General features: G+C 47.0%; 1 long non-coding RNA gene across 1 annotated transcript; it reads right to left on the bottom strand.

The window, feature by feature from the left end:
• Positions 1 to 1,101: 1,101 nt before the first annotated feature.
• On the bottom strand, positions 1,102 to 2,414 carry LOC118670261. Its single transcript, XR_004972267.1, has 3 exons — positions 2,340 to 2,414; positions 2,037 to 2,211; positions 1,102 to 1,595 (listed from the first exon to the last, which is right to left on the bottom strand). It is a non-coding gene; the product is annotated as an uncharacterized LOC118670261 (long non-coding RNA).
• Positions 2,415 to 26,464: the final 24,050 nt, after the last annotated feature.

Here is a 26,464-nt window from a genome sequence, read left to right as displayed (position 1 = left end):
GCGACCCCTGTGAAAGGGTCGTTCGACCGCCAAAGGGGTCGCGACCCACAGGTTGAGAACCGCTGCCCTAATCCAAGTGTCCTCATAAGAAGAAAAAAACGTAGACATCGAGGGAAGAAGATGTGAGACAGAGGAGAAGGCCATGTAACCACGGTGGCAGAGATGGAGTGAAGCACCCACAAGCCCATGATGGCAGCGCCCCCCACCCCCACCCCCACCCGCACCCCCACCCCCACCCCACTGCCCCAGGAGCTAGGAAAGGGGAAAGGACAGTCTCCTACAGCCTTCAAAGGGGGCATGGCCCTGCTGACACCTACTTTCTGACTTCTAGTCTCCAAAACTGAGGACGAAAGCATTTCCGGTGTAAGCCAGCCGGTTATGGAGCTCTGTTAGGGCAGCAGAGAAGCTGGCGCCCGAGTGCTATCTGGAACTCGTCTCATAAGCGGCCAGAGACGGGTCACTCCATTGGCTGGGCCCACCCCCGGAGCGCCCCGGAGCAGTAGGCCTGCCCTGCCCTCGAGGAGCTGGGAACCACGGGAAGACGTGGTTCACAGCCTGTTCCTGCCAGGGCGTCCCTGCCCATTCTCAAAACTGCTCTTCCAGAAGAAGGAAGTGCTGGGCCTGCAGGGAAGCAAGTGACATTGTGGAGGCAAACGCTGACTGAAAGGAAAGTGTTTAGTCCCTGTCAGCAGGATGTCATCACAGAGCGGCGCTGACCACTGCACACACAATGCCAGTCACGTCTGTCATTTCAGGTGCTCCAACTACAGTTTTTAAAATGATTTGATTGAGAAGAAAGGAGAAGGAGAAAGGGCTAGAAACATCAATGATGAGAGAGAATCATTGACCGGCTGCCTCCTGCAAGCCCCACACTGGGGATCAAGCCCGCAACCCGGGCATGTGCCCTGACCGGGAATCCAACCATGACCACCTGGCTCATAGGTCGACGCACAACCACTGAGACACACCGGCCGGGCTTCTGAGATATATTTTTTTAAGTATATTTTATTGATATTTTACAGAGAGGAAGGGAGAGGGTTAGAGAGTTAGAAACATCGATCAGCTGCCTCCTGCACACCTCCCACTGAGGATGTGCCCACAACCCAGGTACATGCCCTTGACCGGAATCGAACCTGGGACCTTTCAGTCTGCAGGCCGACGCTCTATCCGCTGAGCCAAACCGGTTAGGGCTGGAGGTTTTTTTATTCTTCTTCCATACTAAGCCTTCAGAATCCAGGTGTGCACAGCTCCCCTCAGTCCAGACCAGCAACATGCCACGTGCTCCGTGGCCACACGTGGCTAGAGGAGGCCACACTGGACATGCAGCCGTGGAGGCCTCCAGACAGGCCAGCTGCGCCTCCCATGGGCCCGTGGGCCTCCAGGGCTCCATCAATGAGCGCTGGGAAGCCCGTTAATTCCCCCGACACTGCTGGCCAGAATTCGAGCCCCTGTGCTTTTTCCCCAGGAGAAGTTCGATGGTTTTACTAGATTTTCAAAGGCATCTGGGCCCCTCCACAGGGTGAAGAACAGCTGCAGTGGTTACGGATGCACAGGCTGAGGACGAGCCCCGCTCCTTCACGTGGGGGTCCAGGGGTCTGTGACAGAAAAGGGGGCGCCTTATTCAAGGGAACATACCTTTTCATGACACAGTTTGGACTAAAGGCCACAGTTCGGGATTCTTTTAGCTGCCCCCCCAGCCTCCCCCCACCCCCCCACCCCCTGCCCCGGCCTCCCACGCTCCTGCCCCAGCCGCTGAGGGCAGCTGAGATTCTCAGTGTGACATCAGCAGCGAAGAGTGTGGGGGGTGGGAACTGAAGTCAGCAAACAGTAGTTTCCACAGCTTCTTGTGCCTACAAGGGTGACACATCTTTTGTACTCGTCTTTGTTCTCATACGAGTTTCCACAGAAATGACAGCTTCCTCTTTTTTTTCTCTTGTCCCATCTTCCTCATCAGGAGCCTAACATCCGTGAGTCTCCGCCTGCCCCCCAGAGGGAGGCTCCTTCACCCCTCCCCCCATCACCCAGGGCAGACCTACCTGAAGGCTCTTTTATGAGGGCCCCCAAATCCTGCTGCTCCTCAGAATCGCCTGGGGGTGGGGTGGGGGTGGGGGAACTCCCCCGGAGCCTCTGGGACGGCCCAGGATCCTCTCCTGAGGGCTGATTCCGTTTGCGTTCGCCTTTGGCTTGTTTCTCTTCCCTAAGGGAGGTGGCCTGGCAGGGGGGGAGGGGAGGGGAGCAGGCTTGGCCATCCCCTGAAGTGTGAAGCTGGCTCCCTGTCACTTTCTAGCTCTGTGACTTCGGGCGATTTTGTGTTAACCTCTGAGTCGCTGTTTCCTTACCTGCGGAATGGAGCCAGTCTGAGATTCAATCGTCCGCAGCTATAAGAGCCCTGCTCTCGGTCCTCCCGATGCCAGCCTCCGGGGCCTCACCTCCACCCTCCCCCCCCCCCCCCCCCCCGCCCCATGCTCCCCCATCCAACTGGGATGTTTCTTTGAAGATCGTGGCCCAGTGGCTTGAAGAAGAACCAGATGTCTCAGACACCAGCATATTCCGGGTGAAGACACTTCCCTGAGTTCCACCCAAGATGCCGAAGGGTGGAAAAAGAATATTCCTGAAACCAGTTTCTGTCTTGACACGATCCCAAGCAACACTCCGCATTTCCCACCCAGTCAGTGGCTGGAATCTTCCAATTTCCTTCGGCAGAAACGTTAACGTTGACTCAGAGATAATGTAATTTTTTAAAGTCCATAGACTCCCAAGTAAGACATTGTTTCAGAAAGTCCCATGTTGGATTCCTCTCAAAGATCCCCGAGAGGGCTGCCATGAGGAACAGCATGGGTTTCCCCGTCCCGGGGCTGGGTGATGACGGGGGAGCAGGGAGCAGCCTCGGCCTCCCAGACCGTCCTGACATCCACACTTTCCTCCCCTCCCCCCTGCGTGGACCTCATCCCATACAGGCCAGGCTCCTCCTGGCGCCGGGACCCCGCTGAACCACCTGGCCTCAGTCCCCCTCGTCACACGTCACACGAGCCTCTGTTCCGCCCCAGCCCTTCTCATCCTTCACATCTCGCCTCCTCCCAGGAATGTCCAGGCCTCTCCAGGTCCCTAGGTTTGCAGGCTCCTTCTTCTGAGTTCCCAAAGCCTTCGTTACCTGCCCGTCCTCCTGACCTCTGTACTGGAAGCTGGAAGCCTGGGTTCCTAGGCAGGGCCCAGGACAGGCACCTTGCACAGAAGTGTTCAGTAAAGTTTAACTGATTGCTGGATCCCATAAGCCCTCCAAGCGGGGGAAGTGGAAATTCACATTAACTTAGGGCCTCGTCTAAATTATGTCAGCCTGAGAACTGGGCCTGCCAGATTCACGTTTAGGTCAAGTCCCATCCAACCTGAAGTTGCATAAGAGAGGAAACAAGAGTTGCTACAAAACAGCCTAACCGCAGTGTGCACATATCTTGTTTGTCATCTGCAGCGACGCGTTTGGTTTCAGACGCATAGGCCTATTGCAAGATTAGTGTTCCGGTTCAGGCTCTAGGTCTTCGCTATTAGATCAGCTGGCGGCAGTGCGGGATGAGCCTCTACGCAAGGTTTTTCTGTCACTTTCAGAAAAACTTTCATAAATGGGCTTCCCTTCAGCAAAATGAGCCACGAAGTCAAGGCAGAAACATGTTGAGAAGGAAAAAAAAAAATCCTGCCCAGGGTGTGTTTGTCCTGAGTCGTTAGCTTATTTTCGTTCATGGGCATACTGTTGTGTAATTAATCCAGGTTCCCTTTTCTCATTGGTTGCTAGGAAGCTTAGAGCCAACCCTGTGACCCCCCCAAAAGGAGGATGTCAATTTCTGTATTAGTCTCTTCATGGATCCATTTTATGTTCATCTCTCCGCTTTTTTCTCTATTTTTATCATCAAAATTTGTCTGAAGTCCTGTTTAAAATAAGGATGTGGGTAAGAGAAGGAAAAATGGTCCTTGCCCTTGAGGAATCAGGAAGAGATAAATAAGGAGCTAAGTAACAATAATGAAAAAGATACTATGAGAGTTAACATTTATTTAGCACTTATGCAAGGCAGTATGGTACGTATCATCTGACTAAATTCCCCCAACAGGCTCACCAAACTGTTTTCCCCCCAAATTAGTATTACAGATGGAGAAAGGGAACCCGAGAGAGATTAAGTCATGAGCCCAGACCACACAGCTGTTGAATGGTGTCAACGTAAGAAACATTCAAATCTGTAGATAATTTTTGTGAGTTTATTTGAGCCAAACTGACGACAGTCACCAGGAAGCAAAACCTCAAGGGATTGAGATAATGTTCCAGAGAATGGCAGTTTAGCATCTGATTTTATACATTACAATCCAAAGAGAAGACACGAGTGGGTTACATGAAACCCATTGGTGATAGGTTAGGGAGGTGGGAGAAAGCAAAGCGCAAAGTGTGGGGTGGGGAGGGGCACTGACCTCTGGGATTGGATAAAGAGTAAAATGAGCCCTGGCCGGTGGGCTCAGTTGGTTGAGCTTCGTCCCGCGTGCCCAAGGGTCCCTGTTCGATTCCAGGTCAGGGCACATGCCCAGGGATCGGGTTTGGTCCCTGGTTGAGGAGTGTGTGGAAGGCAACCAGTCAATGTTTCTCTCTCACATTGATGTTTCTCTCTCTCCCTCCCTCTCTCTCTAAAATCAATTTTTTTAAAAAAGCAAAATGATAGATATATACCTCTTTTACATAGTGAAAGGCGCGCCGCCCGCCTCTCCGGGCGGTGCGGGAGGAGGAGTCTGGCCGCTGGGCTCTGGGATCCCTCCGCGCCCGCCGTAGGGCCTGGCCTCCCCGGAGCGGGTCCGAGTGTCCGGACCGGCTGCGTGGTGGCCGGCCGCGGGCCGAGGGGTGGGGCCGGGCGGCGACCGACCGCGGGGGAGGTCATGGGAGCGGAAGGCCTCACCGCCTGGCTCTTCCCTCCCTTCCCCCGTGGTCGGCTCCCCGCTTGCCCGCGCTGGGGCCGGGGGTCCATGCGGCCCTTGGGGCCCGGTCGGGGGGGCCGGGGCCTGCGTGGGCCGACCGCTGGGCCCCATGGGGGGGGCATTGGCTCCCCAGCCCACGGCGGGAGCCCGGCGTGGGCTGCCACCCGCCCGCTGCCCCCCGGACCGGGCCCAGTGCAGCAGCGGCGCCGGAGTGGGGCGCGTGCCCTAGCTCGGGGAGGCCGCCATGCTGCAGTGCACCGGCCCCATGGCCGGGCCTGCTCGGAGCGGATGCTGCTCCTCCAGAGCTGGGCCGCTCCACCGGCCGCACCCCGTTTGCTGGGCCTGTACCGCCCAGTCTGCCCGCAGGCCGGCTGCGGGTGCTGTGCGGGGGGCCGTCCTGCCTTGTGGTGAGTTCGAGAGGCAGCGGCAGGAGCCAGGCAAGGACTGCGCCCTCCATCTTGCCTTGGGTCCTCCATCTTGGGACAGAGCCATGTGCGCCCTCCATCTTGCCTTGGGTCCTCCATCCTGGGACAGAGCCATGTGCGCCCTCCATCTTGCCTTGGGTCCTCCATCTTGGGACGGTGCCATGTGCTTCCTCACGGGAAGAAGCCGCTGCTAGCCACACCCAGGATTTCTCTGGACTAACCAATAATAATCAAGGGAAGTGCACGCCATCACTATGACCGACTCGCGCCCGGCCAGTCGGCGGGGCCCACAGTCCCCTCTCCTGTCCTCACTCCACCCCCCTTTAAAACCCCCTGTCCCATCAGGCGTCTCTCTCTCTCGGCCACTGGAGCTTACCGTTGCATCGGTGAGTGTGGCAGGGGAGCCAAACCTAGGTCTGAAATAAATGACTCTTTGCTTTTGCATCGGACTGACGGGCTCCCTGGAGGTCTTGGGAACTTTGAATTCTGGGCACAACAATAGGTGTGTACATTGGTTGGGCTCTGAGGTGTCCAGAGAAAGAGAAGTTACCCTGACATTACAAAGGTATGTTTTTGTAGATGCCAAAAGACAGTAGGCTTCATTCAGGTGAAAGTTGACCTTTGTCAAGGAAGATACCAGCCTCGTACATGACCACCCACCATAAACTGCTTTTAGTGAAGAAGTTTTCATTTCAGACCATCCTATGGGGTTACTTTAGGTCTCTGAGTGTGTCAGGCCATCCCACAGGCCTCCCCTAAGCTTGTCAAGTTTAGTAGGTGCTCCCTTTTCATCCACAATAGTATAGCTGGTCCCAAGTCCAAGTGTGGGTGATGCCAAAGCTTGGACTCATAGGCACGATATCTACAAAATCAAATGTTAGGGGCAAAAAGTGAAGGTGCCATAGTGGGGTTTGTAGAGAGTCAGTGGATTTAACAGTAACTGCGGGCCAGCCTGCCCTAACGTATGCCAATGTCTTTGACTTAAGCAGAGAATATTACTACTAGGTACATAGCACCTTGGTTGTAATAACAAACAGCTAAGAAAGCAAAGAGCCTGAGGGTCCCCATGCTCCTGCTGCTAACTTCCCCTCAAACCCAGGCTTCAGGGAGTTCACGGGCAGCACACCCCCTGAGGGCAAGGACTGTGTCTCATTGTTGACGCTGCAGATGAAGACAGCTATACCCAAACCCACAGAACTGTATTCTGATCACATCCATAACCACACATCCAGGCCCCACAGAATCCTATAGAGGCACCTGCCTTTACCATGAAAACATTGCTCACAGAAGCGGTGCACAACTTTTCAAATTTCAATGAAAAGAAAAAGATAGTAAGCTGGCTACTTTATATACAGAAATAACCAATTAAAAGCAGGTCTGGCCTGGCCCATGTGGCTCAATTGGTTGAGCTTCGTCCCATGCACCAAGAGGTCACGGTTCAATCCCCGGTCCGAGCAATGCCTGGGTTTCAGGCTCAATCCCCGGTAGGGGGCTTGTAGGAGGCAGCCAATCGATGTTTCTTTCTCTCATTGATGTTTCTACCTCTCTCCCCCACTCCCTTCCTCTCTAAAAATCATTTTTAAGATGTAAATTAAAAACAAAAACAAGCTGAAACCGGTTTGGCTCAGTGGATAGAGCATCAGCCTGCGGACTGAAAGGTCCCAGGTTCGATTCCGGTCAAGGGCATGTACCTTGGTTTTGGGCATATCCCCAGTAGGAGGTGTGCAGGAGGCAGCTGATCGATGTTTCTCTCTCATCGATGTTTCTAACTCTCTATCTCTCTCCCTTCCTCTCTGTAAAAAATCAATAAAATATATTTTAAAAAAAACAAAAACAAAAGCACAAGTCTGCATCCAGAGTAAAGTAGAAGATTCAGGGCTTAGTAGGCAGTTCACACTTAGATGGCTGGGACACTGATTTCCACCAGTGCTGATGTGGAATTAGTAAAAAGTGGGGTCACCCCTGAGGTGTGTGGACAAAAAAGGGGTGCTGTAATAGATCATCAATTCCTAACTGGGCAGGTCATGGTGGGTAGTCATGTCCCAGGCCTATAACTTCCTTCATGAAAGGTGTGTAAGCCCAGCCTGTCTACTGTTCTGGTGCATCTAGGTTAGCACACCTTTGAAATATCAGAAGTAACACCCCTCAAAGGCATGACCACCCTCCTATAAATCCCATCCCCACCTTCCTTTTGTGTAGGCCTCCCAGGTGTAAGACCCGTGGGGTCAGACCGGACCTGGGTTTAGCAACCTCAGTACTTGAGTTCTGGCTAGAAAAGAATTCTGAGCCAAGACTCAAACTATAAGAGAACATTTCTTTAGAAAATCACAGAAGTAGAAGAAGTAATTCGTAGAAGAAATGGGCTTAGGAAACAAGTTACAGAGGCAAAGGAAGGGCCCTAGGAGCTTAGACTGAGGAGGGCAAGGGTAACAGGCCTGGGAGGATGGGGAAGGGGCGGGGAAAAGGAAAGGCAAGGGCGTGCTTGGGGAGGGAGGGCGCTCTAAGTCCTCCCTCCTAAGGGTTTGAAGGTGGAGATGTTAGGGGAGGTCCCAGGGCAAGATCTCAATAGCCTATTCGGCAGCTTTCCAGGTGTGTCCTTTCAGGGTCTAGGTCTCCACTGATTGATTGGTCAGTGCTGGGGAGGAGGGGTTATTATCCAATGCAGCTGGTCCTGAGGTCAGCCATGGGGTCGCTGGTCTGGTTTTGTTGCCTTTCTGGGCCTGGAACTGAATGGATTTTAGCAGTCCATGGCCTTAAACACTCGGCCACCTCATCAGCTCTGAATGGATTTTAAAAATGGACTTTAAAAAAGGCTTGGTGGAAGAATTATGGGGACACATAGCTGCTGCCTCCAAGACAATGGCCTGCATGACATCCTGAGAAGGAGAGCCCTGCGCCAGGGGAGGGTGGGGAGGGAGGGGGGGAGGGAGGGTCCCCATCCTGTGCACTCCCTGCACATCCGGGCGGGACTGGCGTAGGTGGAGTCAGTCCGGCAACTCCTCCTGATTCTTCTGTGAAGCAGGCAAGAACTCGAGTGTCAATGACCTTCTACTATGAATTCCAACTTGAAGAATCACATGAAAACACACCTTCCCTCCCTTCCACAGCATGGAATGAGTCGACTCCGGCGCAAGGCGCAAAGTGGCCTAATGAGCGAGTGAGTGAAGCAACATCAAAAGGACCTGAGTACAGCCAAGACCCCTCTCTGGCCCGGTGTGTCCAGATCTTAAGCCGAAGTCCCAATTTAAAAGGCGGGCGTCTCTCCCGGTGCCCTGGGCGGTCCCTCGGGTCTGTCTCTTGCTGCAACCGCGTTTGGACGGAACAGACCCAGGGGACGCTCCTTTTTCCAGGTTCCGACCACCCTCCAACCTCTTTCCTAGTCACCACCTTCGGAACCACCTCAGCCATCCTCAGCCTCAAGACCAGCCAACGTCATTTTTCCTACCTTAACTCCTTATTGCAGCACAACCATGAGCTCCCAGATTCGTCAGAATTATTCCCCCGAGGAGGCGGCTGCGGTCACCCCCTGGCCACCGGCACCTGCGGGCCTCCAACATGCACCTGTCCCTGGGCGTCTATTTCCACCCTGATGATCGGCTCTGGAGGGTGTGGGCCACTTCCTCACACACTGGCAAAGAGTAAGGGCGCCCAGCATCTTTTTTTTTCAGCATCTCTCTTTTAAAAAATATGTTTTTATTGATTTCAGAGAGGAAGGGAGAGGGAGAGAGAGAGAGAGAGAAACATCAATGATGAGGGAGAGTCATTGATCAGCTGCCTCCTGCACATCCCCTGCTGGGGATGGAGCCTGCAACCCAGGCATGTGCCCTGACTGGGAATCAAACATGACCTTCTAGTTCAGCCGTGGGCAAACTACGGCCCACGGGCCGGATTCGGCCCGTTTGAAATGAATAAAACTAAAAAAAAAAAAAAAAAAGACCATACCCTTTTATGTAATGATTTACTTTGAATTTATATTAGTTCACACAAACACTCCATCCATGCTTTTGTTCCGGCCCTCCGGTCCAGTTTAAGAACCCATTGTGGCCCTCGAGTCAAAAAGTTTGCCCACCCCTGGTCTAGTTCATAGGTTGATGCTTAACCACTGAGTCACCCCGGCCAGGCCCAGCATCTCTTAAAGATGTACAACTAGCGTAACAGCCCCCTTTTCTTCCAGGGTGACGTGCTGAAGCCGTCTCAAGATGAGTGGGCAAAACTCAGGATGTCATGGAAGCTGCCATGGGAGAGCCGCCCTGGCCTTGGAGAGGAGCCTGAGCCAGGCCCTTCTGGGTCTGCAGGCCCTGGGTCCTACCCGCACAAACCTCTGTGACTTCCTGGGGAACCACTTCCTGGATGAGGAGGTGAAACTCATCAAGAAGATGGGCGACCACCTGACGCACCTCTGCAGGCTGCCGCCCCCAGGCTGGTCTGAGTGCCTCTCCCAAAGCCTCACCTTCCAGCAGGACTAGGAGCCCTTGGTGCACAGGGGCCTCTGAGGAGCCCCTCTTCATTTCCCTGGTGTCTGGCTTTGGCCTCTGTCTCTCCCTGAAACCACTAGCTATCCTTTTAACCACCTGGGAGTCCTCGCCCATGCATTGGGCCACATGGAAAGAATAAAGCTTTTTGCGGCAAAATAATAAATAAATAAATAGAAGGTGGGTATCTCAACCAAAGCTGCAGGAAGGACACCCCCCCCCCCCCCCCGCCCTTGTTGATTAAAGTTCACGTTTCCAGAGAGATTGGCGTCCTTGTTCATCTCAGAGCAGCTGGCATAGAGCCATTCCTTCCTCTCCACAGCCAGGTGGTCCCTCCCTCCCCTGGTTCGTTTACAGGACCTGTCCTGAGCAGTGCATTTCCCCCAACACCACACACTCTGTGCTCTGTGCCTGGCACTGCTCTCAGAGCGGGGGCTCCACGACTCTGTTCGTGCCCTCCCCGAGCTGGCATTCTTGGCCTTTCCACCTTCATTTCCTCCGTGAATCTGCCCCTCCCAAATCATGACCTGCAGCTGGGACCTGACGCCACGGGCGGCCCATCATCACCTCAGATACAACATGACTCGCTGAATTTTTCTCTCTGGCCTCCTGCACTTTACATCCCCATCCCTGCCAGTGACAGCATCACTCCTCACCAGTCACCCGAGACAAAGCTTCGGCGGCAATACAAGTGGGTGGCATCTCTTGAGAGCTGACTATGCTCCAGGCACACTGTTATCTGATTTAACGCTCATCACCAAGCAATGAGGTGAGCTCCTTGGAGGAGAAAAGGGAAGCTCAGGAAAGTTCATTACTTTGCCCGAAGTCACACAGCTAGAAAGCAGCATCACCAGATCCAGATCCAGACCTATTTCCAGCGGGCAGCAGGTTTGCTTCAGCGTGTCCAAAACCTTTAGGAGTCCCTGAGACCTTTGCAGGGCTCTCTGAGGTTGAAACTATGTTCACAACACTCGTAAGGTATTATTTGCCTTTTTAGCTGTCATTTTCTTACAAGGGCGCCATGGGTTTTCAGAAGCTACGTAATAGGTGGTATCACAATAGACTGACTGCAGAGACAGATATAAGCATCCAGCGAGCCGTCTTTCTCATAAGCTGGACATCAAAGAGACTTGAAAAAACGTAAAAAGCCGTGGCCAGTGTGGCTCAGCTGGTTGGGCATCGTCCCATGCACTGAAGGGTTGCCAGTTCCTTTCCTGGTGAGGGCACATGCTCCTTCCCTGGAGGCAGCCAATCAATGATTCTCTCTCATCATTGAAGTTTCTATCTCTCTCCCTCTCTCTTCCTCTCTCTCTAAAAATGAATTAACAGGTTGCATGCTCATTCACTGAGGTTCAGTTAAAAATAATGTTAAAAAAAACCTTCTCACTAGTTTTTTTTCATTTTGGAATATATAGTTAATATAAAATAGGTTAACATGCAATGGATTTGTTATTTAGACTTTTTTTCTTAGTTTTAATGTCTAATATGGTAAACATCAATGGATATAACCCACAGCAACAACATTCAATACTTTTAACAAGTATAAAGTGGTCTGGAGATCACAAAGTTTAAGAGCCACTGACCTGAAGCTTCTTTTACTGTCTTTCTTTGCATTTCCTCAGCATCTCACATCTAAATTTGTTTTCGAACCTTCAGATGTTTTCTGGCCTCCAGGCTGCCCTTGACCCCCACAGATAGCAGCTGTTTTCTGCCCAACGTTCCTTGTCTTTTTTACTATTTTAAATTATGGATATATATTATATTTATTTTTAACATTTTAGGGCAAATAATTTAATGTGACATGTGCTCCCATGTGTATTGTATATCACTTTAGCAGTAATTCATATCCCTTGAAAATCCATGGTTAAATCTATTTCTTCAAAGTGTGGACAAAAAGGGGCCACATGCTAACCTGACTAGCTCAGGGAGGGCCTGTGTGGGCGGCCTTGCAAACTCAGACCTGAAGTAACCACGAAGGAGGGTCTGAAATTAAAACTTTTTAAACTAAAAGCAGATTATGGTGGGTAATCATGTCCTAGGTCATTATCATCCCTGACAAAGGTCAATCTTGACCCTAATTGAACCTGTCTGTTGTCTTTTTGCATCTACGATAACATGCCGTTGTCAAAGTAATTTTTCTTTTTCTGGACCCCTCAAAGCCCAGGCACAGCTCTGCGGAGACCACAAATCCCCTCATTGCTACTGAGTTCATTGTTGACTGCTAACTATCCTGCACCCACCTAAGTACAAGAAGTGTGTGCCTATCCTTACTTTTTATCCCGTCCCAGAGGTTTCCCCTGCTTTGCTTTCTCCCGCCTCCCCAATCTACCATCAATGCATTTCATGTAACCCACTGACATCTCCTCTTTGGATTGTAATGTATAAAACAAAGTGCAAAACTGCCATTCTCTGGGGCATTACCTCAATTGGTTGAGATTTTGCTTCCTGGCATTTGTCAACAGTTTGGCTCCAATAAACTCACAAAAACTCTTCACAGGTTTGAATGTTTCTCACAGTGAAAAGAGAATCATGCTTAAAATATTCAGGAGAACTACAAAAACAGGACTGTTTTTTAAGACAGTGGTTCTCAGATTAAGCTTTCATCAGTTACCAGGAGGGCTAGTTGAAACCTAGATTGCTAGCTCCACCCAGAGTTCATAGGTCTGGGTGGGCCCTAAGTTTGCATCTGCAACAAGTTTCTAGTTCCTGCTGCTGATCCAGGGACCACACTTTGAGAATCACTGTTCTAAGGAAATAACTCCCAGTTTCTATTTTTTTTTAATATATGTGTTTTATTGATTTCAGAGAAGAAGGGAGAGGGAGAGAGTTAGAAACATCAATGATGAGAGAAAAATCATGGATTGGCTGCCTCTTGCACACCAATCGAGCCCACAACCTGGGCATGTGTCCCGACCGGGAATCGAACCGTGACTTCCCGGTTCATAGGTGGACGCTCAACCACTGAGCCATGCCGGCCAGGCTACCAGTTTCTATTTTTTACTCAATTGAATTGCCATACACATGTTTGCTTCACGTGAGCTTCATATAATAGCAATATTACATATTCTCGTTCAAAATGGGGCTTAGTGAGAACTCACTGGTAACTTGGTTGGTGATTTTTTTTTTTTTTGAGATTGATATCTTTCTCCTCAGGCATGGCGTGAGAAGTCTTTTCTTTTTCCATTTATTTATTTGTTTGTTTGTTTGTTTGTTTATTTACTCTTTTCATCGCAATGACAGAAACTCAGCTTGAATTGATCTAAGCATAAGAGGAAATCTATGGAGTAGGTCAGGGCTTCAGGCCGGCCTTGGGTTCGGGCATTGCCGTCATTATCAGGAGTCTGTCTGCTTTTGGGGCTCTTTCCTCATATCATCTCTGCTCTTAGGCAGGCTCTCTCCCAACATGGTGACAGGGTGGCCCCAGCAGCTGCAAGCCAGGCTCGGACCAGCCTGGGAATCTCCGTGGAAAGATAAGGATCCTCTATTCTAGCAAAGTCCAAGGGTTGACTGTAGCCTCGATTGCTCTTGTGTGTGGTAAAAATACACAGGCCCCAAAATGTACTGTTCTAATAATTTTCAAGCGTACAGTTCTGTGGCATTAAGTGCATTCACATGTGCAACTGTTACCACCATTGTTCTCTCCGAGTCACAGTCTGCTGGTTTTCCTCTAAGAAACCACCCATGCCCAACTCCATGCGGTCTGGTGGGCTTCCTCTGTGTCAGCTCCTGCGTGCGTATGAAACCCATGCTTGGCCAATGAGAGTTGTCTCTCAGGCCACAGTGTGGGGACAGCCCGAGACAGAAGCTGGGTCAATGGGCGGATACTCATCACCCTGGGTTATGTCGAAACTACTGGGAGAGGGGACTCTTAACGTTGCCAAGCTGGTGAGGTGTCAGCCCGGTGCTCCCAGGAGCCGCTCACAGAAGGAGATTACCTGCAAACCAAAAGAGAGAAAATCAGGTCCAGACACAGGGGAGGAGAGAAAGATACTGAGGCCTCAGTTCTTCACGCCTGCATAGAGCCTTCTTTTTCTTCCTTACAAAGAGTCCCTATTAACACAGTATGGTAGGCAGAATACTGATCCCCTATGTCTACCCTCAACATGTCCATGTTCTGATCATCCTAATCCCTAGAACCCGGGACTATGTTACATGGCAAAGGGAACTTAAGGAACTTAAGGCTGCAGATGGGATTCATGCTGCTAATCAGATGATCTTAAAATAGGACTAGCCTGGATGACCCAGGTGGGAGCAATGTGCTCACAGGAGCCCTTCAAAATGGAAGCGGGAGCAGAGGCCAGAGTGACGGGATGTGAGGAGGACGCGACTCACCTTTGCTGGCTTTCAAGATGAAGGGGCCACAGGCCAAGGACGGCAGGAAGCTTCTAGAAGGTGGAAAAGGTAAGGAAACAGGTTCTTAGGAATGCAGCCCTGCCAACACCTTTGTTTTAGCCCAGTGAGACCAACATCCGACTTCTAACCCGCACAACCGTGAGATAATTAATCTGTGTCATTTGTAAGCCCACCTTTTGGTCATTCGTTAAAGCAGCCACCAAGGGTGTGGTGGTTTGTCTAGGAAATGAAAACGCCTGTATTTTACCAGTTGCCTCCTAACAAAGCCCTGTCACATCCCAGCCACCGGCTCCACCTGCACACGGTCAGGTCCGTGCTGGGCCACCAGGTCTGGCCTAAGCCTCTCAGCCTCCTGTCTCCAGAAGTGCTTCTTTCAGTATTTTCCTGTCATGGTTTTCTCGTTTTCCTCTCTGGGCCTTTGGTGTTAACACTGAGCCAACCCTCCTTCCCTCTCTTCCCCCACAGGGAGCCATGCTCTGCCTTCTGCCCTTTGTAACCCCACCGACCCTTCAGGGCTCAGCTCCAGTCCCACCTCCCCTAGACGGCCGTCATCCTCAGCCCCCACCCACAGACGCTCCTCTGGATGGACCACTCCCGCCTGTGCTCTTGCTGTTCAGATGTGAGAGGCCGTTTTCTTGCCTGGCATGGGCTGCAGATCCTTGAGGGCCTGCCTCTTCCCAGACTGTATCGCAGCACCTCCAAGCCCTCTTCTTAGGAGAAATCAGCTCTGAGGAGGCAAGCGATGCCCTGAAGTCTCTAGGCTTTCAGTCCACAGATCTTTCCACTTTCCCCTCTGGCCTCCAGGCCCAATCCAGAGAGTTGTTGCATGTGTGGCTGTTTGACTGCTTGCTATCTCCACAGCCAGCAGCCAGCCGGCCGGCATTCAGCATGGCTCCCTTCCCGCACTGCCCCTAAACCAGTCTTTGAGCCAGGTCTGGTTTGTATGAGCCGAGCCAGGGCTGTCCTCCAGGCCCAGCACAATAAGATGAGGTCTGTGTGTCCTTTCCCTCCTCTCCTGTGAGGCTTGAATGAGTTACGCTTAGGGACCTGGACTCACTGTGGGGTGATCTATGGTTTTTTGTTGAGCCCTTTGTACTAACCACAGAAAGGAAGCGAATGTTAAGTGACTTGAGTGAGATCCCTGCTCTTCTCTGAGCCTTGGTTTTTTTAATCTGTAAATTAAGGAGTTTGTGCCTTTATGCTCAACCTCACTGGTTACTCACAAAAATGCAGATTAAAACAGGTGCCATTTTCACCCACCAGGTAAGCAAAAAGTTACATCTAATGTTGGCGAGTATGTGGGGAAGCATACATGTGTGCACTACGTGTGGGAATGTGAATTGCTGCAACTCTTGGGGAGAATAATGTGGTAATGTCTTAAAGTAAGAATTATGCCCACTGCTAGAGGTCAGGATGGAGGGCACCCCTGGGAGGGGCTTATTGACCCAAAGGGAGTGTGAGGCGGCCTCCGCAGGTGCTGCCAATGTTCCATTTCTTGGTCTGAGTACTGGCACCACTTGTGTGTTCGATTGGTGAGAATTCATTAAACTATACATTTATGATGCACGTTCTTTTTGGTATGTATGTTATATCCCAGTAGAAAGTTAAAATAATGTATGCATGTCCTTTGGTCCGATAATTTCACTTTTAGAAATCTCCCCTACAAAAATAAAAGCACCAATAGGTAAGGTTTTATTCACAAGCGTGTTTATTGTTTGTAGTGACATGAAAATTGAAAACAGCCTGACTACTCATCAGAGGAAACAGGTGAATAAATAGGGTATACCCAATGCGATGGACTCGGAAGCAGCTTATTAATGAATTAAGTGGGGGTAGAAAGTTGCAGAGTAAGATGGATAATGATTCCATTTTTGTAAAAGAACAAACTTGAAGGAGCCAGTGTTCCTGTTTGAACACATGTCTCTGAGCACAGATAAAGGTGGAGAAGGCACCCACTTAGGGGCAAGGCTGGAGGAGAATGAGGGGGAATTTTTACGTGTCTCTATACAGTGGGGCCTTGACTTATGAGTTTAATTTGTTCTGAGACCAAGCTCGTTAAGGAGCTTGTTAACTCAAATTACTCTATCAAATCAATGCAAAAAATCAGCAGAGAGACAGCTGGTATCTCAAAAAACTCGTTAGTCGGGACACTCATAAGTCAAGGCCCCACTGTACTTCACTCATAACAAGCATATATTTTGTTTAATTTAAAATTTTAGTAAACCAAGAAAAAGGAAGATGGGGGATCCAGGTCAGAGTGGCTCCCCATGGGGAGAGCAGTGAAGGGAAGCCCCAGGCTGATGGCTTAGCATCAGATTTAGAGAATAGTCCGTGGGAACAGAGCAGGAAGGAGGGGGCTCTTGGAGGGAGGTGTTTGGGGAAAAGAATGAATAGATAATTAATGGTGAGTTTGATATCCAGGATCTAAAGGCAAACACTGAGGGAGCAAAAAGGCAGTTAGAAACTCTAAGAAGAACATAACTCGGTGCAAGAAAGGAATATAATCATAGTGTATTTTATTTAATTCCGCAGTGGTGACATTTACATAATCATTGTAAAGTAAGTACAGCTCATTCACATTATAAACATTTAGAATCCCACAAAGAAACAAGAGCTTGAGTATGACAGTAAAATGTATACACAATAGACTGCAGATTTACCAACAGTGCCAATGTGTACATGAAAAGGTGGATGACGTGGAGGTCGAAGAAAAGTTTAAAGGGAACTAATAACCTTATCTTGGTGAATGGCCAAGAAATAGAACAATACACATGTATATGCATATATATTTACATATATTTAATTATATATTTACATATGTATATACATACAGGGTGTCCCCCCAAAAATGTATGCACACTCAAACAGCTGATAAGCTCAATTTTGAAAATAAAATGTATTTCAATAAACACTGCCTTTATAATGATTCAAAGTGTGTATATATTTTTGGAGACACACATATATAAATATATATACACACACATTCATTACACATTATTATATATAACATATAGTGTAACCCAAAACAGTTAATTTTGAGAGCTATATTGAAAGTGAGGAGGGGAATTAAGGTATTGCAAGTAAGCTAAATCCCTTACTATCATTGGAAGAAGTCAATTGATAATGTTTTAAGTTGATAAAGTAAGAAATAACAATATGGCCCTAGCCAGTTTGGCTCAGTGGATAGAGCGTCAGCCTGCGGATCAAAGGGTCCCGGGTTCAATTCCAGTCAAAGGCATGTACCTTGAATGAAGGCTCCTCCCTGGCCCTGGTAGGGGTGCATGCAGGAGGCAACCAATCAATGTTTGTTAATTCTCTCACATGGATGTTTCTCTCTGTCTTTTCCTCTCTCTTCCACTCTCTCTCTGAAAAATCAGTGGAAAAATATCCTCGGGTGATATGAACATGTTACTACTATGTCCAGGTAACCACCAAAGATAGTTAAACAGGTTCCCTCCTGGGAGTGAGATCATGTGGTACTTGTCTTTCTCTGACTGGCTTATTTCACTTAGCATGATACTCTCCAGGTCCTTCCACACTGTCTCAAAGGGTAAGAGATCCCTTTTTATTGCTGTATAGTATTCCATGGTATAAATGTCCCACAGCTTTTTTATCCATTCATCTACTAATGGGCACTGGGACTGTTTGCAGATCTTAACTATTGTAAATTGTGCTGCTATGAACACAGGGATGCATACATTTTTTCTGATTGGTGCTTTGGGTTTCTTAGGATATATTCCTAGAAGTGGGATTACTGGGTCAATGGCAGTTCCATATTTAATTTTTTGAGGAAACGCCATACTGCTTTCCATAATGGCTACACCAGTCTGCATTCCCACCAGCAGTGAACTAGGGTTCCCTTTTCTCCACATCCTTTCCAGCACTTGTCATTTGTTGATTTGTTGATGACAGCCATTCTGACAGGTGTGAGATGGTACCTCATTGTCATTTTGATTTCATCTCTGGGATGAATAGTGACTTTGGGCATGTTTTCATATGTCTCTTGGCCTTCTGTATGTCCACTTTAGAGAAGTGTCTATTTAGGTCCTTTGCCCATTTTTTAATTGGTTGTTTGTCTTCCTTTTGTTAAGTTTAGGATTTACTTATATACTTTGGATATTAACTCTTTATCAGATGTTTCATTGTCAAATATGTTCTTCCAAACAGTGGGCTCCCTTTTCATTTTGTTGATGGTTTCTTTTGCTGTGCAGGAGCTTTTTATTTTTGATGTCGTCCCATTTGTTTGTCTTCTCCTTCGTTTCCTTTGCCTTAGGAGATGTATCCATAAGCATATTGCTATGAGAGATGTCTGGGATTTTGCTGCCTATGATTTATCCTAGGAATTTTATGGTTTCACGACTTACATTTAAGTCTTTTATCCATTTTTAGTTTATTCTTGTGTATGATATAAGTTGGTGGTCTAGTTTCATTTTTTGCATGTATCTGTCAAATTTTCCCAGCACCATTTATTGAAGAGACTGTCTTGACGCCTTTGTATGCTCTTGCCTGCTTTGTCAAATATTGAGCGTAATGGTTTGGGTCGATTTCTGGATTCTCTGTTCTGTTCCATTGATTCATATGCCTGTTCTTGTGCCAGTACCAGGCTGTTTTGATTACGGTGGCTTTGTAGTATAACTTGAAATCTGGTGTTGTGATTCTTCCAACTTTGTTTTTCTTTCTCAAGATTGCTACAGCTTAAAATATATTTTTATTGATTTCAGAGATAAAGGGAGAGGAAGAGAGAGTGAAACATCAATGATGAGAGAGAATCCTTGATCGGCTGCTTCATGCACATCCCCTACTGGGGATCAAGCCGGCAATCCAGGTGTGTGCCCCCGGAGTCGAACCGTGACCTCCTGGTTCACAGGCCAACACTGAACCACTGAGCCACACAGGCTGGACTAAGTGATAGGTTTTAAAAGCTCTTAAAGGAAACACAACAAATGGCTGGCCAAGTAGAAGTGTGGGAAAGTGCAATGTTGTGGAAGGATGAGGAAAGAAATGTTCCAAGGAGGGCCCATCTGTCTGTCAAATGCCTCAGGAATGATTAGTGAAAGGTTTCCATTGGGTTTAGCAGTATGGAGGTCCCTGACCTTCTAGCCAATGACTAAGTCCACCATATGCTGTATGCACATAGATTGTGTATTGGACTATGCATTGTATGTGTATATATTGGTGTCTTGGACTACCTGGCTACAGAGATATGAGGGGAGGGTTACATTTTCTCACTCAGAGGTCCACCTGGCATGTGGCTCTTGTCCCCTCCAAAAGTAGATGGCATTAAATGTAGGTACCAGTTATCAACACATATCTCTGTTCTGCAGTTTGGGGATTTCCCTAGGATGCTGTCTATTATAGGAGGAAGGATTGCTTGTAAACAACCTTTTTCCTTTTCCTCACCTCCCTTGAAGCATTCTAGAATATTCTGCAGGGCGTCATTAGGAAGTCCCTAGCTTATATCTAGGAGCTTCCCCGTGGGCCCTGAGAGCCCTAGTACTGCGGTTACCAGGCTCAGCCCCCAACTGGCATGCACCCAGCAGAATTCTCCTCATACAGGAGGAGGTGCTGAGAGAACCAGAGAGACTTGCAGCTCCTTGGCTACCTAAAACTCCTGGGAATGTTTGTTTTTTGTCCCTCTGCCCCTAGGTTGGGGTCTCCTTGGGAACCAAAGGCACAGAGTAACTTTCTGGTTCAAGATGTTTCTCCCTGTAAAAGCTGCTCTAATACACTCTAGCTTCCTTCTCTTAATTCTAAGAACAGAGGTTCTTGCACTTAATGTACATAAGATCACATGTGGTTCTATTAAAATGTAGATTTCTGGAACCCAACTCCTGAATTTCTAATTAGTTCTAGGTTAGATCCAGGGAGTCTGCATTTTAATTTTTTAAAAATTGATTTGAGAGAGGAAAGGGGGAGAGAAAGAGAGGAGGGAGGGAGGGAGAGAGAGAGAGACATTAATTTGTTGTTCCACTTATTTATACATTCACTGGCTGATTCTTCTATGTGCCCTGACTGGGGATCAAACCTGCAACCTTAGCGTATCAGGATGATGCTATAACTAACTGAGCTACCCAATCAGGGCCGGGGAGTTTGCATTTTAACAAGTACTTCTACATGATCCTGATGCAGGTATCCTTGATTGTAGAAAACAATGCCCTAAACCTATTATTGAAAATATGACTTTAAGTATAATTATCCCAATTCTTTAATAGTCATTAATGATCATTAAATCTTTTGTAATAAAAGCCTAATATGCAAATTGTCCCTTCGACTGGGAGTCCGACCAGGGGGTAGTGCCAGCAGTGGCAGGGGGCCGGAGGAAGGGAGGTGCCCCGGCTGGCAGCCCACAGCTGTTAAGGACCCTACTGGTGCATGAATTTAGTGCACTGGACCTCTAGTAATTATATAAAGAATTCCTGCTGCCAACCTTGGAACAACACAGAGTTGCCCCTGTGAGAAGCAGCTTAATTAGCAATCAAAACTTGAGTTTGGAGCTCATATTTGAAACTTATTTGTCTTCTCTGGCAGCAGGGTACCATTTCTGCTCAGCAGTGGTCACCCGAGCTTTATACCTTATCAGCTGCTCTTAGGAGGTATCTGCTGCCCTGGCCCAGTAGCTCAGATGGTTAGAGCATTGCCCCAATACACCAAGGTTGTGGGTTTGATCCCTGGTCAGGGCACATATAAAAATCAACTAATGAATGCATAAATAAATGGAGTCAACAAATCAGTATTTCTTTCTCTCCCCCTTCCTCTCTCTAAAACCAATAAATATTTTTTTTAAATTAAAAAGGTGTTTGCCTAGTTCTCTAAGAACCCTAAGGAATCTCAGTGACTTTCTTGTATGATGCTTAAGCATGTGTCAAGTCAGGTAAGATTATTTTCCAATTTAGAGGGTAAAAGCAGGCCCATGAAATTTAGTTACACGTTGGAATATTCTCAGTAAGTGAAACTTAAGCTACTCTTCCAGAGGAGGTCAGGAATCATTTCTCTTTAAGTCAGTGGTTCTCAACCTTGGCTGCACATTAGAATCACCTGGGAATCTTTTTAAAATCCTGATTTCTGGGCCTCATCCTCCGGAAATTCTGTTTCTTTGTTATGGGGTGGGGCCACAACATTAGTAACAAAGAAACAGAATTTCTGGAGGATGAGGCCCAGAAATCAGGATTTTAAAAAGATTCCCAGGTGATTTTAATGTGCAGCCAAGGTTGAGAACCACTGCTTTAAGTGGAATGTAATTAGGTTTTATGGGCTCTATAATAAACAAATGAAGGATTCCATATTCAGAAGCAGAGTTCAAAACTATGGAGCTTAAAAGGACACTAAGTTTTTGTAACATAAAGCCATTTATAGTTTTGCATAATGATTATAGCAGTTTGAAGATCATTCTGTTTCATTTTTACAATTTCTTACGTAATTGTACTATTTTCTTAATGTTTAAGAAATAGTTTTTGTGTGAAAAAGCAAAAAAATCATTCAAACAAGATTACAGATGACTTTAGAGCAGCGGTTCTCAACCAGTGGGTCGCGACCCCTTTGGGGGTCGAACGACCATTTCACAGGGGTTGCCTAAGACCTTCGGAAAACACATATATAATTACATATTGTTTTTGTGATTAATCACTATGCTTTAATTATGTTCAATTTGTAACAATGAAAATACATCCTGCATATCAGACATTTACATTACGATTCATAACAGTAGCAAAATTACAGTTATGAAGTAGCAACGAAAATAATTTTATGGTTGGGGGTCACCACAACATGAGGAACTGTATTAAAGGGTCGCGGCATTAGGAAGGTTGAGAACCACTGCTTTAGGGGGTGATGAATCTCCCAATAAGAAAACCTGACTGAGGGTGGTAACAGGAAAGGCCAAGTGATTAAGATAACCAGTGGAGAAAAAGTGAGTGAGATAATTCAGAAGGAAGTGGGGTGGAGGGAGCTCTGTACTGATAAGAGTTGGTATGTGGCTGCCACAGGTTATGACAGAGTCAGAAGCTCATTGTCATTTAGCAGGTTCTCTGGTTTGACTTTCTGAACTATTTTTGAACTCTATTTTCATATAGAATATGTATAAGGCCTTCTTATAATTTCCTATAGATGGAAAATATTGGGTTATGACATTCCTAAGAAAGTCTGGTTGGGTTATAATGGTTGAATGGGTTACATGGGTGAGATTTTGTGCGGGCTGTACTTTTCTCTGAGATCTCTGCTTTCTTGAAGCCCCCCGCTGCCCCCGTTCTAGGTTTTTTTCAAAGTCCAATAATAACAAATGATAAAAAACAAAAACAAAAAAACAAAACTATGTGAGTGGCTATTACGGTCCCCATTTGAATATTTTTTGCCCTAAAAGAGTACACCTTCCCTTGCAATTCCTCAGGGAAAGTTGTTGCCATTGCCTGTTGGAGTTCTAGGTTATGGACATCTTGTTCATCTCTGCTCCTGGGACCACAGTTTTAAGCAGAGCCGCCAGCTTCTCCCTGAATCATGTGAGAGGAAGGGCTTGATAGATATGTATTTTCCTTTTTTCACTTTTGTGATTAGAAAATACACATGTCCACATTTTAAGTGCTATCAGTTTGGGCCAATTAAATTTCTCCTTTTACTTGAAGTTGGCAAACTTTCTGTAAAGGGCCAGATGATAAATATGTCAGGCTTTTCAGGTCATGCAGTACTGCAGCTATTCAATGCTGCGGTGACAGCAGCACAGGCAGTGTGTGAATGAACGATCGAGGCTGTGTTCTAATAAAACTTCAGGGAAAAGACTACATAGTTCACCCAGTGTGGTTCCGAGTATAATAGTAACGGAAAGAGATTGGCATTTAAACAAAACTGTTGTAAATAACTAGGATTTTCCCAAAAGATAACCTACACTGTAAGACCCTGAAATTCATATAAAAATTTCAATGTTTTTCTCAGACAACTGCTTAGGATTGACAGGTATCAGTCTTCTGATAAGTAGTATTCAAGATATACTTGCTGAATAATTGAATAAATAAATGATGCCTTTGACTATCAGTTGTCTAAATCTAGAAAGATGAAAAAGAAAATTGCAGAGGATTTTTGTGTCAAAAAAATCACTTTTTTTATTAGCTCAATATGTAGTCTTTTCCTAATAATTTTTTTAGGGGTAAGAGAAACAAAAGGTCATCTGAAATCTATGGCTGTGATAGGTTATTTAGGTTCTGGCATATGTATTTCATGTAAGATTATGCAAAATTAGCCCAGAATAATGCCAACTGTGAAAGTAAGGGAGAGCTTCTATTATCCTTTAGCAACTCTACAGTACAGTAAAACCTCGGTATTACGGACTAATTTGGGTCAGGAGGTGTCCATTAAAGCCAAAAGTCCATTATATAATAAAGTAGGTTTTCCGCATGCATGTTAAAAAATTGACAAATTAGTTTACCTGTTTTTACTTATGTAGGCATGTTTGTGTAATTAAGTATGTATGAAAAGTTTAATTTCACAGAAAAGTTTTCTATATGTATCACTGTAATTTAAAATTTACACTGAATGTGTCTGTTACAAGCATGTCAAACTCATGGCCCACGGGCCGCATGCCTTGTTTATTTGGCCTGTGTTAGCCTTTGAGTTTGACACACTTGGTCTAGTAAAGGCGTGCATACACCAGTCACTGTGAGTAAACAAATGCAGACGCCTGGGCGTGGCTTAGTGCACATAGGAACATCGCTAGCACTTGTTCAAACTGCTGCAGAAAGTCATGCCTCGTGACAACAGAACCAATTACTGGGCGCAATGCAGGGGGATCACAAGCTAATCATTTGACGAACATTGTTTGGGAGTGGTGACTCTTGGATTTAAATATGTAGACTATAGTTGTAGATATGTAATATTTATATTGGCAAAATTACTAGTTTTTTCCCAACATATGGCCATTTCACTACGATTTGTTAAAAAATAACCTGTTAAGCCCTAACCGGTTTGGCTCAGTGGATAGAGCCTCGGCCTGCGGACTGAAGGGTCCCAGGATTAATTCCGGTCAAGGGCATGTACCTTGGTTGCGGGCACATACCCAGTAGGGAGTGTGCAGGAGGCAGCTGATCGATGTTTCTCTTAAATCTATGTTTCTAACTCTCTATCCCTCTCCTTTCCTCTCTGTAAAAAATCAATAAAATATATTTAAAAAATAATAATAACCTGTTAATTTAATTACAAGCAAATCTTGGTTAAATGCATTTTTAAAAAACAGGGTGTTAATTTTCACATATGACATACGGACTGGAAATTTTGTCCATTAAATCCAAAGTCCACTAAGTCTCGCGGTCCACAAAATCGAGGGTTCATTATATTAGGGATGAAAAAACACACAAACACACAACTCAGCTTTGTCAGAGTTCAAGTAGATAAAACAACGATAAAAGAATCCAGTGTTGCGGAGAACCAAGATGGCGGCATAGGTTAACACTGGAGTTTGCTGCTTTGAACAACTACTTCAAAAGTGAAACCAAAAAACGGAAGGGACATCACCCAGAACCACAGGAACGCTGCCTGAGTGGAAGTCCTACAACTAGGAGGAAAGAGAAACGCATACGGACACTCAGAGGAGGCGCAGTGCTGAAGTCAAATTCTGAGGTGCGGAGTGCGCGAGCGGGCTGGCGGCAGAGGGCGCGGTTGGCGTTTTCAATCGGGAGGGAGTCGCAGACTCTGAGCTCCAGATCCGGGCGAGTCTTTAGGGACCCAGACTCAAACGGGAGAAGCGGGACTGTCTGGCTTCGGTCAGAGCGAGTGCAGCTTTCTCTCTGAGCTTTGCAGCGGGTGCTGGGACTCAGAGAGGCAGAGCCCCTGGGGACAGGACTGAGAGCCGCCATAACTGCTCTCTCCGGCCCACCCTGTTGATCCTGTGCGACCCGCCCCGCCCAAGCCCTGCACACAGGCATTTGCCGGATAACCTCAGGCAAAGGCTAGATTAGCACCTCCCTAGAGGACAGAAGTTCTCTCACTGCTGACACAGCTGATTCTCATAGCCACTTGGCCTGGAGGTCAAACCCTCCCTGGAATTAGCTACAACAATCAAGATTTAACTATAAGACTGTGAACAAAGACCACTAGGGGGTGCACCAAGGAAGCATAACAAAATGCGGAGACAAAGAAACAGGACAAAATTGTCAATGGAAGATATAGAGTTCAGAACCACACTTTTAAGGTCTCTCAAGAACTGTTTAGAAGCCGTTGATAAACTTAATGAGATCTACAAGAAAACTAATAAGACCCTCGATCTTATATTGGGGAACCAACTAGAAATTAAGCATACACGGACTGAAATAACGAATATTATACAGACTCCCGACAGCAGACCAGAGGAGCGCAAGAATCAAGTCAATGATTTGAAATGCGAGGAAGCAAAAAACACCCAACCGGAAAAGCAAAATGAAAAAAGAATCCAAAAATGCGAGGATAGTGTAAGGAGCCTCTGGGACAGCTTCAAGCGTACCAACATCAGAATTATAGGGGTGCCAGAAGATGAGAGAGAGCAAGATATTGAAAACCTATTTGAAGAAATAATGACAGAAAACTTCCCCCACCTGGTGAAAGAAATGGACTTACAGATCCAAGAAGCGCGGAGAACCCCAAACAAAAGGAATCCAAAGAGGACCACACCAAGACACATCATAATTAAAATGCCAAGAGCAAAAGATAAAGAGAGAATCTTAAAAACAGCAAGAGAAAGAAACTCAGTTACCTACAAGGGAATACCCATACGACTGTCAGCTGATTTCTCAACAGAAACTTTGCAGGCCAGAAGGGAGTGGCAAGAAATATTCAAAGTGATGAATACCAAGAACCTACAACCAAGATTACTTTATCCAGCAAAGCTATCATTCAGAATTGAAGGTCAGATAAAGAGCTTCACAGATAAGGAAAAGCTAAAGGAGTTCATCACCACCAAACCAGGATTATATGAAATGCTGAAAGGTATCCTTTAAGAAGGGGAAGAGGAAGAAAAAGGTAAAGATACAAATTATGAACAACAAATAAGCATCTATCAACAAGTGAATCTAAGAATCAAGTGAATAAATAATCTGATGAACAGAATGAACTGTTGATTATAATAGAATCAGGGACATAGAAAGGGAATGGACTGACTATTCCTGGGGGGGAAAGGGGTGTGGGAGATGCGGGAAGAGACTGGACAAAAATCGTGCACCTATGGATGAGGACAGTGGGTGGGGAGTGAGGGCGGAGGGTGGGGCAGGAACTGGGAGGAGGGGAGTTATGGGGGGGGAAAAAAGAGGAACAAATGTA

Source organism: Myotis myotis, unplaced genomic scaffold (genome assembly GCF_014108235.1).
Source record: "Myotis myotis isolate mMyoMyo1 unplaced genomic scaffold, mMyoMyo1.p scaffold_m19_p_15, whole genome shotgun sequence".
Classification (NCBI taxonomy): domain Eukaryota; kingdom Metazoa; phylum Chordata; class Mammalia; order Chiroptera; family Vespertilionidae; genus Myotis; species Myotis myotis.
The sequence above is the reverse complement of the archived record's forward strand: the minus strand, read 5'-3'. Positions and strand labels throughout refer to the sequence as shown.